Here is an 8,636-nt window from a genome sequence, read left to right on the forward strand (position 1 = left end):
CATTCATCCTTCCCCACTCGTGGAGGACATCAGGGGCACTTAACTCTTCATCTTGATCCAGATGAGGGATGGCTTCAGGAGGAACTCTGAGAGAATCTGACCTATGAACACATAGAAGAAGGGAGGACTGGAATTTGACTCTTTCCAAAATAATGTCAGGGGCACCTGGATGGCTCAGTCGGTTAAGTGTCCAACTCTTGATCTCAGCTCAGGTCTTGATCTCAGGGTCATGAGTTCAAGCCCCACATTGGACCCCATGCTGGGCATGAAACCTACTTAAAAAAAGAAGAATAAGAAGGAGGAGGAGAAGCAGAAGAAGCAGAAGCAGAAGAAGAAGTAGAAGTAGAAGAAGAAGAAGAATGTCAACGAACAAGGCTATATCTGGAGTTTCTTCTTTTTGGTGGCAGAGGGAAGGGACAGATTTGAGGTAAGACAAGCCTATACTTCCACAACTGAAGGGCAAAGATAAAATTTTCCTTGTGGCCCAGATGCCAAACTTTGGGAAGGGTGTCCTTGAGAGGGACTTTGAGGGCTGAGGACACCTGTGGAAGAGAGAAGGACCATTTGAAGCCTGAGGTCTGCCAGCTGGTAAGAGGATGAGTCATAAAAATACCCAGGTGAAACTCATCTTCGAATATCATTGCATCTAGAAGTCTCCAGTGAAACTTTTCAGTCACATAAGACCCTTTCTAATCCTACACATTTTATTGACCCTAAAAAATAGTAGATAAACATGGAGTATTTAGCAAGGATATCAAAGAGAGACTAAATATATGGTTTTTTCTGGCAAGTCTCTTAGCTTAAAGGAGGCCCAGACAAGGCAAACACTTAACATTGAAGGCAGGGATAAAGCAGTATTGCTCTGGTTTAGGCATTTTAACATTAGAAGCAAGAAAAGATTACTCATTTCAAGGAAGGCATGTGAATAAGTGATTACATACCATAGGCCCCCTCTACTCAGTGTATGTGGAGGCTGCCTGCAGCTCTGTGTTGAGGAAGATTGTGAGTGGGAAGCTGTGCGATGACCACCCGGGCTCAGTGGTGGAGGCAAATATGCCATGTATCTGTCATCTGTAGTTTAGGGAAATGGTGCAAATGGACTTGATATTCTCTCTCTGCCCTGTGAGAGCCTTTTGAGTGAGTATGGGAGAGGGGCTAACACGTTGTAGGTATTCAGTAAATTTTTGTTGAATGAAAATAACATGACCAGTGGAGCAAATCTATGTACCCCATGTTCTAAAGGATTCTTTGAACACCTGACCACAAGCTTTTGATTTATCAATTGAATAACCATAACTACCAATAGTATGACATGCATAAAGTTCAGATAGGTCCTGTTGAGTAGAGACCCATGTTTCCCCAGACTAGACTCTCTAGAGGAGGTATCACTAAAGGACAATTACTAACTTCCTGACCATGATTTACCTATAAAGCTGGCCCTGTGATTTACCAATAAAACTGGCCTAGTATTTAGACAGTCTCTAAGACAAGGCAACCAAGGTTGGTTCTTAGACTAGAAGCACATGTGGTGGTTGAGCTTCCTTAAAACCTCATCCTTGGGGTGCTTGGCTGCCTCAGTCAGTAGGAAATGTGACTTTTGATCTTGGGGACATGAATTCAAGCCCCGTGTTAGGTGTGGACACTACTTAAACAAACAAACAAACAACTTCACCTTTTATGGCTACCACCAGCTTACTTTTGGGTGCTTGGGAGCCTCTATCCTCTAATTTACATACTGATAGAACAGTGCCCTTGGCATGGCTAGAAGTACCTAAAGGGACAATTTCTTTCTCTCTAATCCATCCTTACCCAGTCATCACATTTATCTCCCTAAAATACTGCATTGTCTATATTTCTTCCTGCTTAAAAAGTATTCAATAGCTGTTCATTGCTTAGCAAATAAAATCTAAAACTCTGTCAGTTCTTCAAAGGTCCCTATGAATGATACTGGCTCAACCTGCTTTTCCAGTCTGAAATTCTGTTCCTCCTGTCCCATCCAGGTGTAGTCATTCAACACTCCCTGAGTATTTCTTATGCCTCTCCTTTCTTTCCTTGGCTCATGATTTTCCTGTTACCAGAAGTATGCTGCCTCCTTCCACCCATCATTTGAAGCCTATCTCTAATACTGTCTCCTTCAAACCGTTTTTCACACTCAAACCCACTGACATCCACAAATCAGAAATTAACTCTCCTTTAGTTAGTGTCATGTCTTTTATATAAATTATCATATATTGTCTTCTATTTTAGGAGGAAAATAGCCAAGCTCCCTACTAAAAATTTTCGTCTTAAGGGCACAAGCCATGTTTTATTTTTCTTTATGTAGTCTCTTATACTTGGTGCAAAAAGGGTTGTATATAGGGTAATGATTAAATATTTGAAGAGTAACTTAATGTTTAGATGCTAAAAAATGTTTTAGAATTAGATAGCAGTAGTTATTGCACAATATTTTGAATGCAGTAAATGACATTTTTACTGTCTCTTTTAAATGGTTAATTTTATGTTGCTGAAATTTCACATCAATAAAAATTTGTTAAAAGAATGAATTGATTGAATGAATGATTATACCTTCCTAGCACTTGGCTGACAAATTAGAATCACTTCTTTCTCTCTGCTTCAATTTTGCAGAGGAGAGCAATATGAACATGTAATTGTATTTCCATATCAGCAGCATGAATATGTTCTGTAACTAACTTCTCCCAATTTCTCTAACTTCTCTACCTTTGCAGAGTGGTGTCTTCCACAACCTGACAGCTTCTGATCCCGTGTGAATGGATGGGATTATTCTCTATATTCCCCATCTTCAACCTGACTAAAACAAGCCTCACTAGCCTCCAGTCAGACAATGTGAGGGAGAAACTCACCATCTAACATAAAAATGGAGAATAAGTTTGAGGCTATCTGCATCTTTCCTTAGTTTGAAAGAAAGTTAATCCCAGAATTTATAGACAAAGTACTTTCCCTTAGCTACAAGTACAAATCATTGTCAATTATACAACCTCCTCAATAGAAATGCATTCCAAGAGTATTTTACCTTTTAAAGTAAAAGACATTTTAAATGACATTTAAACACAATGTCTAATATGGCTTAAACAAAGATTTTGAGTGGAACCATTTCATCAGCATTGACATTTCAGCCACCATGAGTGATTCTCCTTCGAATGTTGATGGAATTGATAAACCCATGGTTTCCACCTCCAGTTTCTCCCCTTCCAATATACCCTGCAAAATGTCACCAGATTTATCTATCTCACACACTCCCAAATCCAGAAACATTACTATCCACTAATTGTTTACTTTAAAAAGCCCTAACTCCTTAGGTCAATGGTTGTTAATGTTGGCTACACATTGGTGGATTTTTTACATATGCCTGGACCATCTGAATTAGAAGTGGTACACAATGAGGTCCAGGTGTAGGTATTCTTTTTAAGGCTCTTCGGGTGATTCTAATGTACAACTGGTGTCAAGAACCACCATCTTGGATAACTTCAGGAGCTTCGGATCGGAAATGGCAGGGGCAGAAGTGTGGGATGTAGGATAAGAAATGAGCAAGCAAGAAAAAGAAGAGCAGTCACAACTGAAGAAAATTGAGCCCATAGAGATGTTTCTTGCGGATGCCATTGTTATGAGGCAGATAGAGTTTTTACTCTCTGAGTACAAGTAGAAAATAGGCGCACACCAGCACTTGCCAGTTACAGTCCCTTCTCCAGCTCTCTTTTACATCTGATTCTGGCAGAAGTGCCAGCAATGCAGCCCTCTGCAGTTGCCCAGTGTCTCCTGACAGGCCATTCTTTCATTCTGGGGTCCATGTGTCCCACCCCTGCCCCTTTCTAGGGGATTGGACCTCTGGCAGGCACAAAGCAAGAGTGAGGTTATTGGCTGGTAGTTTTCCTCCTGCATAAAGATAAAGAGGGCAACAGTGTTTTATCTGCTGTAACTACTCAACAGGCTCTTTCTTCCCTGGGGCAGGATTAGGTAAAACTTGTGTCACATAGTTTACCTGCCAGGATGTCTGTCCCAAAGTGGAATGGAGAATCTTGAAGGATATAAATGATACTGCTGCAATGGCAGACACATCTGGTGCCCCCAACTCCTTTTAGGAGGCATTCACGTCTAGGTTTTGCTACAAGACCTAGGGTGGGCTTTATCGAAGCACTTTATGACTGTGCTTTTGAAAATGTTTCCCTCTAGTCATCATTATGAGGTTATGTATTAGGTAATGTCTTGAAAAATGGCCAGAGGGCTAAAGTGTCAGCTTTACAGCTCACATACCTGAAAATAACAATGTTGGTTTATTATTTTTATTCGACAATATCTTTGGAATGTCTCATAAACAGAAATTAATAGTGACAACTCTGTCTCTGTACACAACCCTACCAACACATAATGCTAAGAAAAGCCAAGGCCACTAACTGAATACTTTCAAGAGTTCCTCTCCCTATTATCCCATTCAAGGTACACTCCTGGCCTTTTTTGTCTCAGCCATCAGAGCCAACTTCAGTTACCCAAGGTTCACTAAAATCCACAGATAATCCTCCACTTAAATATTTTTTTAAAGAATTGCAACCTCTCTTCCCATCTTATCTCCTATAAAAATTTCCAATAAGCAAGAGAGATATGAGTTGGTATATCCAGCCCCAAAGACAAAAGACTGGCTGGGAATGTGAGAATGTTAGCAAAGAAATGACCGAAACATTTTGAAATCACATCTATATTTTTAATTGGTAACTTTTCTTTCTTTTTATTTAAACTTTCACATGTGTGAGCCAATTATAATTGCTATTTTTTGGGAATTTAAGAAGTTATTAATAAATGAAAAGACAATATAATGTCTGCACAATCTGGATTTAAAAAACATTAATTTGCAGGGGAGGGGCACTTGGGTGGCTCAGTCAGTTGAGTGGCCAACTCTTGACCTGGGCTCAAGTCATGATCCCAGGGTTATGATCACGCTTCCCCTTGGGCTCCACACTGGGAGTGGAGCCTACTTGAGATTCACTCTCCCTCTCCTTCTGCCCCTCTCCCTAGCTTGCATTCTCCTCTCTCTTTCTCAAAAAAAAAAAAAAAAAAAAGCATTAATTTAGATTGGTCTTATACAGAAATCGCTCCAGGAAGCATTACCTTCAAACATAAAGTTTGAATGCTCGTTTGGCAGCACGTCTAACTAAAGTTGGAATGACACGGAGAGCATTAGCATGGCTCCTGCACCAGGATGATATGCAAATGCAAAGTTTGATCACTTTTCCAGATGAACACATTCCAGACTTTTTAAACCAACCAGTATTAATCAACAAAATAGAAATTAAGCATATACTATATACAAAACAATATTCCATATTTTAAAATAAAGTAGTATCTCTATAGTCCTAGATTCTGTATATACCTATATAAGTGATTTCCTTGAGCTCTCAATAAAACAGTGATAATGCTCTTCTACTAATCAAATTATTCATTTTCATGAATGTCTGCTGGAGGTTAGGATTTTAGGTTATATTCTCTTTTTCTATACCCAATGCCTCATATAAGTAGTTGATTCACATGAGGTAATTAATACATGTTTGTTGAATAAATAACCACTCATATAATGTATGTATACCTACACACATATATCTATGTATAATAGATACATGTATGCAATACATATATATGTATATGTACTATAGATATATAGAAACACACACACATACACATGAGTTATTGATTATTTGTTTATGTGAAATTTGGTGTGTGTGTAAAATTAGAAGGAAGTGAATGACAAGTGTAGTGTAATATTTCCATCATTCCAGTGTTGAGATAATAAAGCCATGCCCAATTTGTCCTGTGATGTTATAGGACAAGTGGTAACTTGTAAAATATGTAGGTGGAAACTGGTTTGGTCAATATTTCAATTGAATTTCTGGAATAATAATGATCTTTCTTGCATTTTTCTGGACACCCCTTTAAAGAGTTTTTCCACGAAGCAGGTTTTGGGACAGCTGCTTTCACATGTGGTCCTGAGAAAACTGTATTGAAAAGAAAGATAACTTCCACCCAAATATCTATTGCTGTATTACACAGAAATGTACAGTAAAACATGTGATATATTATTACCTGAATTATATATTCCAAGGTCCAAAGGCTGAAAAAAGAGGCTTCAATCTATTTTTTCCAGCATGCTTGAAGGCAAATGTCCTTTAAAATTTGCACATCATGGGAATGGAATGTGCTCAGGGATCAGCTGAAAGTTTAAAAAACATGAGAACTTTGCAGCTGTGGCTACAGGCTTAGGCTCAGCAGGAGAGGACAGGCCCCCTTTGGGCCATTCTATAAGTTCCGATGAGTTCCCCAGGGAGTCACAGATAATACTCCTTGTCCTGACAAAGCCATATGCAGATTTTGAGCCAAACTGTGCAGGTGTACAGTAATAAGATCTTACATTTGCATAGCACAACAGATTATATTGTGCTATATAATCTTTTGAATTAGGCAGAAAGCTAATTGTCTCTAGGTTATAGACAAGGAAACCAAACTTTGGTGAGGGTTAGGGGTATGAGATAATAGAAAACACATAACTGGTCTCTGTTCCTAGTTTCTGACAGAGCTCCTAAAACCGTTGTAATTTCCTAAGTGATAAGAGCACAGGGACCATCCATTGTTCTAATGTTTGGTCTTTCCTGACACAGGGCTCCTAAGTCCCTTGGAATTTCCTTGATGATAGGGGTCTCTTGTTCTAATGAGGTGACTCTGAGTAGACTCCTGGATGGCATTGATCAACAGAAAGACCAAGCCATGATTAGAGGCTTGGAAAAAAAAAAAAAAGAGGCTTGGAACTTCCAGCCACACCCCCACATTCTCCAGAGAGGGAAGCGGGGTTGCAAAAGACGTTCATGATAGATCATGTTTACATGATGAAGCCTTCATAAAAATCCCAAATGTATGTGGTTGGAAGTGAGTCTGCTTCCGGGTTGGTGAACACACGGAGGTGCCGGGAGATGGCATGGAAGTTCTAGGTCTCTTTCTACCGACCTTGCTCTGCATCTCTACCATCATATGTATCTTTTTATCATATACTTTTATAAGAAGCTTATAAATAGTAATTAAATTGTTTTATTGAGTTCTGTGAGCCCCTCTAGCAAATTAATCAAATATAAAGAGGGGGTAGTAGGAACCTCTAATTCATAGCTGATCAGTCAGAAGCACAGGTAACAACCTAGACTTGCAATTGGTATTGGAACTGGGGGGAATACTTAACCCCCTTTAACTGGGCCCTTAACATGTGAGATCAGATGTTATCTCCAGAATTGCTTAGTGTGGGAAGAGACCCTGCATAGCTGGCTTCAGAAGTGTTGTGACTGTGGCAGTCATGTGAGAGTAAAGAAGGAATCTGGGAGGGAGACTGGGTTTTTCCTGCTTGAGTGGCTTGCAAGGTCCCACAGCAGAAAGGGGCGAAATTGGAAATAGAACCTATAGATTTGGTCAGATTTCATATAGAGTTCAGAGGATGTAAGTGTTTTCCAGTCCTACTATTTTCTGGCTATGTGACTTTCTTCAAGACTCTCAAGCTCTTTGAACTTGAACAGCCTCATCAATAAAACAGAATAAAAATCTCTCACATTGTTACTCTGGGGGTGAAATAATGTGTGAAAAGTTTTGTTGACAGCAAAATAATGATTTAAGGTTTATGTCATATTTACTCTTTTACTCCCCTGCAAATGGTAGCAATATAGTTTTCCAGAAGCATCCTGTTTAAAAAAAAAACAAAAAAAACAAAACAGGCACAGAATCTGTAATTCTGAAATCCTCAAAACTCTACACCAAAAGTCTTTCTAACTCATATAGCAGCAAAGTCTTACCTGAACTGACAGTCCTATTTACTTTCTTGTTTTACCCTATTTAATACGAATATTCATTTCTTCCACATCAGAAATACCAATATAATTATAAGGTTACAAGTTGCTGCCTCACACCTGTAGACGTCTTCTGCAATAATTGGTATTATTTTTCGTTATTTATTATTTTTATTATTTATGTTATTTTCCTACAACTCAACATCCTATATCCCAATGTATATCTGGCCCTTGAGATTTGGGGAGGATCATGGGGCTTATAATATGGAACGGAGTCACACTGACCCAGCTTAAAGATGACCAGATGACAGGATGCCACAATTCTGGGTGAATTTTGAGTGTCAGGTCAGAGGCTGGGTGGTTCTGAGGTCAGCCAGAGGTTGGGTCTACTCCAGAGGAAACTTAGGAAAGCCTCGGAGATGTCATGCATTTCCAGTCCCAAGCTTCAACTTGATTCCTGGTCCTGAAACGAATGAGGCTATTTGAATGACTCTCCTCACAGTAACACAGCCAAGGGCTAGAATCAGAAACCATGGTGGAGAATGGATGAGCAAAGCCATTGGGCAACACTGGATCTGAATCTGGATCCCTACACTACTGCTTACCAGCTCTGCACCTTTGACGGGTTTACCAAGATTTTTAAATATTATCTTCTCATCCTTAAAGTGGAAAATTTAAAATTTGTCTGAGGGCTGTGATAAGTTTTCAATGGCACAGGATATATAGAAGTGCTTTCTGTGGTGACTGATTGATACTAGGTGTCCAGTAAAGGATTGATTCCACTCTCTTTTCCTTTGTTACCATTTCCATGGT

General features: G+C 39.3%; 1 non-coding gene across 1 annotated transcript; it reads left to right on the top strand.

Moving 5' to 3' along the window:
• Positions 1 to 5,137: 5,137 nt before the first annotated feature.
• On the top strand, positions 5,138 to 5,242 carry LOC121031153 (U6 spliceosomal RNA). Its single transcript, XR_005790584.1, has one exon. It is a non-coding gene; the product is annotated as a U6 spliceosomal RNA (small nuclear RNA).
• The last annotated feature ends 3,394 nt before the right edge of the window (positions 5,243 to 8,636 follow it).

This window comes from Herpailurus yagouaroundi, unplaced genomic scaffold (assembly GCF_014898765.1).
Source record: "Herpailurus yagouaroundi ecotype Mexico unplaced genomic scaffold, PumYag 140, whole genome shotgun sequence".
Taxonomy (NCBI): Eukaryota; Metazoa; Chordata; class Mammalia; order Carnivora; family Felidae; genus Herpailurus; species Herpailurus yagouaroundi.